The following is a 5845-nucleotide window of genomic DNA, read 5'->3' on the forward strand; positions in this document are numbered from 1 at the left end:
TTTGGATAGTAGTGGGGCAAGGTAGAGAGAAAGCGATCAGAGAGGTAGACGAGAAAGAGGAGAGAAAGAGAGAGAATGGGTGGTTGGATGGATGGATTGATGGACAGAGAACAATTACGCGAGGAGATAAAGGGCGCAGGTTAGTTTAAACAATCTTGCTAGGGCTGCTTTTGGTTCCCCAGTTCAGCTCTGCATCCATTGAGTTGGCTCACTCTGTTCGTACCCCTGTCCACCCCAGTACTCAACTTAGTTGACGTTAGCATTTTGCTTCCTATCCACCTAGTGTTGCTGTAATCTTTCTCTGTTCCAATGGAGGAAAGAGGACCTTAGAGTGGGTGAGCAGGAAGACAGTGAAACTATCAGGGTCAAAACATATGTTACCTACCCCTGAATTCGGGTGGAAATCTAGAGTCTTATTATACTCAATCCCTGGTAGTGATACAGTGGATCCTAGGTATCTAGGTCATGCTCACCCCAGTACGAAACCATAAATCAACCCCTACTCATAGGCTATGAGGTGCCCTAGGTCAAGCCAAGATTATTGCGGTTTAGTTCCATGCGCAGTCAGCAGCCCGTCACCTACCTCTCGTCCTGCCTGCCTACAGATGTCATCACTACAGGGATTGAGAATAACAAGACTCTAGATAACCACCCAAATTCAGGGGTAGGGAACGTATTTTTGGGTCCCGAAAAAACACTAGGGACCCAGTACTGGACCAACATAGCAGGAAACATGTCGGCCTAAATAGTCAATTCAATTCAATATATACTTTATTCATCTAATAAAGCCATAAAATTTGCCACAAATAACTGATAATAAAAAATACAGATAATACAAAAAATGCAGCCATAAAAACAATATGCAGCGCAATAAAAGCCTCCTAAAGTATACAGTGGAAACAGTGCCACCCTGTAACAAATAGCTTTTAATGCATAAACAAATGAAGGAAGAATCACATATACATAAAATGTACATTTCTGCATGCATACGGGCTTCCAGAGCTCCAAAACATCCTCAAAGAGTGGATAGTCACATTTCTGCCGTGTATCCCATTTTAGATTATATTACCAATTCTTTTAAGGACTCATGTATTGCTATTAAAAATCTTCCTATTGCACATACAACATTTAAAACTCTCATGTTTATCAACAGTCTAAGAGCTTGATCCCTATTATTAATTTTATAAATAATAAAAAGAGCTTTTAAGAATTCCTTCCACTCTTCTACAAACCACAAACAGTCGAGCAAGATAAGTGGGCCACTGCATTTTACCTGTAATCCACATGTACACAGACCCTGTTCATTTCTCATTACGGTTTTTATCTTCCTGTCTGCATTACATGGGTTCAGGCCAAGTCTAAATTTCAATACCACATTTCTAAGCTTTGAACTTGGCATGGTCTCGATATAGGGGAACATATGATCATTACTCCACCCAATTACCAAGAAATGGGTGGATGATTTGCTCGCCAGCTAACATAAGTCTTCTTCACAAGGCTTTGTGTTAATAATAGCATGGAGCACCTGATTGGGTATCTGGTGCCCTAGTTTCCATTGTTCTGGTTCTAGAGAAAGTTTAAAACACATCCTACCTAGCATATGTCTAACCTGGTTTGTCCAATTAAGTTCGTTTTCCTCTATTTCTCTTTTACAAAGATGTGATATTTTGGGGGTAGTAAATAGTATCATGTTCTTCGGCAGATGACCCGTAAATCAATATCTCTTCTTGGGAGCACATGGTGTTCGGGATGCCACTGAGCACCTGCTGCATCATTGTTTGGAAAACTGCCACAGCAGAGACAAGTCCAAATGGCATACTAACGAACATATATGCGCAAAACATTTATAGAGCGCGATACTCACCCGTAAGGGTCGCATGGCGCTGGAGGGGGGGGGAGGGGGTGCTACTGCTCGAAAAGTCAGGTCTTGAGGTGTTTCCTGAAGGCGAGATGGTCCTGGGACATTCGCAGGTATGCAGGGAGGGAGTTCCATGTTTTGGCTGCCAGGTAGGAGAACGATCTTCCTCCGGCAGTGGTTCTGCGAATCCGTGGGACGGTGGCGAGGGCGAGGCTGGCGGAGTGGAGCTGGCGGGTTGGAGTGTAGAACGAGAGGCGGTTGCAGAGGTATTTGGGGCCCATGTCGTGGAGCGCTTTGTGTGAGTGGGTGAGGAGCCTGAATGTGATCCTTTTGTTGACGGGGAGCCAGTGCAGGTTTCTCAGGTGGGCGGATGTGTGGCTGTGGCGAGGGATGTCAAGGATGAGTCTTGCGGAGGCGTTCTGTATGCGTTGTAGTCATTTCTGGAGTCTGGCGGAGGTTCCGGCGTATAGGGCATTTCCGTAGTCTAGTCGGCTGGTTACGAGGGCCTGGGTGACCGTCTTTCTGGTTTTGGTGGAGATCCACCGGAAGATCTTTCGGAGCATGCGCAGGGTGTTGAAACATGATGATGGTATGGCGTTGACCTGCCTGGACATTGTGAAGGAACAGTCCAGGATGAACCCCAGGTTGCTTGCGTGGTCCGAGGGTGTTGACGCGGAGCCCAGTGCTGAGGGCCACCAGGAGTCGTCCTAGGTGGATGGGGAATGTCCGAGGATGAGGACCTTCGTCTTTTCTGAGTTCAGCTTCAGGCGGCTGAGCTTCATCCATTCTGTGACGTCTTTCATTCCTTCCTGCAGGTTGGTCCTGGCGGTGGCTGAGTCTTTGGTGAGGGAGAGTATCAGCTGGGTGTCGTCAGCATAGGAGATGATGTTGATGTTGTGTTTGCGTGCAATGGCGGTGAGGGGGCTCATTTAGATATTAAATAGGGTCGGGCTGAGCGAGGACCCTAAGGGTACGCCGCAGATGATCTTGGTGGCTTCTGAGCAGAAGGGAGGGAGGCGGACTCTCTGGGTTCTGTCCGAGAGGAGCGAGGTGATCCAGTTCAGGGCCTTTCCTTGGATCCCAGTGTTGAAGAGGCGGGTTATTAGGGTGCGATGGCATACGGTATCGAAGGCTGCAGAGGGTCCAGGAGGATGAGGGCGGTTGTTTCTCCGTTGTCCATCAGGGTCCTGATGTCATCGGTGGCTGCGATGAGGGCAGTCTCGGTGCTGTGGTTGGCTCGAGCGAGTTGTTTGCCTCAAGTAAAGCAGTCAGTTGTTTATTGATGGTCTTCTCAATGACTTTGGCCGGGAAGGGAAGAAGAGAGAAGGGGCAGAAGTTCTTGAGGTCTTTGGGGTCCGTTGTGCGTTTCTTCAGTAGGGCGTTGATTTCTGCGTGCTTCCAGCTCTCAGGGAAGGTGGCTGACGTGAAGGAGTTGTTAATGACATTCCGGAGATGGGGGTGCGATGATGGTGTCGGCTTTGTTGAAGATGTGATTGGGGCATGGGTCCGAGGGGGAGCCGGAGTGGATGGAGCTCATGACGTTGGTGGTGTCTTCAGTGCTGATCGGGGTCCAGGCTCTGAGGGTGGTGGTAGGGGTCATCAGCTTGGTGACTGGAGGCGGAGTCTGGGGTCCGAAGCTGTCGTGAATATCTGTGATCTTTCGGTGGAAGAACGTGGCGAGGTAGTTGCAGAGTTCTTGTGATGGTGTGATGTCATTGTTGCTGGCGTTGGGGTTGGAGAGCTCTTTGATGATGTTTAAGAGTTCCTTGCTGTTGTGGGTGTTGTTGTCTAGTCTCTCTTTGAAAGATGTCCTTTTGGTGGTGTGGATCAGCTGGTGGTGTTCGCGGGTGGCGATCTTGAGGGCTGTCATGTTTCCTGTAGTTCGTTCGTGGCGCCAGGTTTTTTCGAGCGTTCGCCAGGATTTCTTTGATTCTTTGAGGGCGTCTGTGAACCATGAGGTTTTCCTGTTGCCGGACATGCGTGGGGGGTTCTTCAGTGGTGCGAGGTCATCGGCGCAGTTGGTGATCCACTGTGCGAGGTTGGGGGCTATGTCGTTGGTGTCAGCGGTGTGGGCTGGCAGGTTCTGGCTCAGCGATGTGAGGAGCTGGTCTGTGGTGATTTTGCTCCAGCATCTGCGGGGGATTTGTTGCGTGTGGTGGTGGGATGTAGTCTTTTTGAAGGTGAAGTAGATGCATCTGTGGTCGGTCCAGTGTAGTCCAGAGGAGTGGCTGAAGGAGACGTGGTTGCTGGCGGAGAAGATGGGGTCGAGCGTGTGGCCAGCGATGTGGGTAGGGGTGTTCACCAGTGGCTTGAGTCCGAGGTTGGCGAGGTTGTCGAGTAGGGTGGTGGTGTTGTTGTCGCTGTTTTACTGCAGGTGGAAGTTTAAGTTCCCAAGGAGGATGTATTCTGGTGAGGCTAGAGCGTGCGGCTGATGAAGTCGGCGATGGTTTCGCTGAATTATGTGCGTGAGCCCGGGGGTCTGTAGATGAACGTTCCTCTAAGGGTGCTTTTGGGGTCGGTGTGAATCTGGAAGTGTAGGTGTTCGGCAGCGGGAAGTGTGTCTTCGGTGATGGTCGTGATGTTGATGGTGTTTCTGTGGACGATGGCGATGCCTCCTCCGGTTTGGTTGACGCAGTCCTTCCGGGTGATCTTGTAGCTGTCCAGGATGGCTATGGCGATGTCGGGGGCTGAGGAGGCGTTCATCCAGATTTCCGTGAGGAAGGCGACGTCTGGTGCTGTTGTATCGAGGAGGTCCCATAGTTTGACGGCGTGCTTGTGAACGGAGCGAGTGTTGAGGAGGATGCATTTGAGGTGGTTGTTGTTGTTGCAGGGTCCGGTGGGTGGTCTGCAGGATCAGAGTCAGGTGTATCTGTAGGCTTGGCAGGTGAAGGGTCCGTGGGTTTGCTTCGGGGGGCTCGGTAGCGGGCGGGTGTTCGTCCGGTGTTGAGTGCGTTGAGGGCGGCAGAGTTGTATCTCAGTCAGGTGCTCTGGGTCCAGCGGGGGTCAGGGGTCCTGGCGCTGGGCATGGTCCAGACGCGGACGGGCGCAGACGGGCTTGCCTTAGGCTGCGCGGTCTCCTTATGAGGGGCTGTGACTGAGAAAAACTTGGCATTCCCCTTGGTGCGCAATATTCCATTTATATTGGAGAGGGGAATTCTCTCAACCCAAATATTTTCATTCAGGCTGCGCAGGTCAATGCAGAGGCGGATGCCTTCCCTGTTGGCCTTATGAGCTATGACTATGGGTGCCAACCACTCAGACGATTCGATGGGTTGTATGACGCCCATTCCACACAACTTGTCCAGATCATCCTAAAGAGGCTGTCTCATGAGAAGAGGAACAGGGGGGGTTTCATGAACCACTGGCTTAGCTCCTTGTTTTACTTTTATCTTGTGTTGAAAGTCTCTCAAAAGTCCCAGTTCGTCTGAGAAGCGTCCTCAAAATTTATCACATAGCGTCTTACATCAGACAGACTCTTTCACTAAAATAACTTGATCTCTATTATTGGAGTCAAGTATAATGCCCAACTGCTGGTGTTGCCAGCTAAGAAGATTAGACCCTTCTCTTACCAGATATACTTTGCCAACAGTGGATCTCCCTTTAAAAAGTAAGTGTGCTTCTCTCATACCTACCAGGGGAATAGGATATTTGGTATAGCCCTCGGGAGAAATGTCAGGTTTTGTTATTTCTGTACTTTGTTCTCCAAAGTATCTTTTATAACCATCAATTTAAGGTAAAGGGTGAACAGGAGTCTGCAAACATTCCTGCAGGACTGTTGTTGAGAAGCACATTACATTTAGGATTGTCGGGTCTGGAACTACTACTTACACCTTTCACTTGAAATACAAATTTCTGTGGTTGTGCACTCTCTACGTTAACTGCCTTGACTTGGCTGTTGTCCCTATCTCTACAAACTCTGGCTAAATGGCCTCTCCTATTACACTTCTTGCACGGGACACTACGGGCAGAACAGTGTGGGCTGTTTGC

Source organism: Lissotriton vulgaris, unplaced genomic scaffold (assembly GCF_964263255.1).
Source record: "Lissotriton vulgaris unplaced genomic scaffold, aLisVul1.2 SCAFFOLD_327, whole genome shotgun sequence".
Classification (NCBI taxonomy): domain Eukaryota; kingdom Metazoa; phylum Chordata; class Amphibia; order Caudata; family Salamandridae; genus Lissotriton; species Lissotriton vulgaris.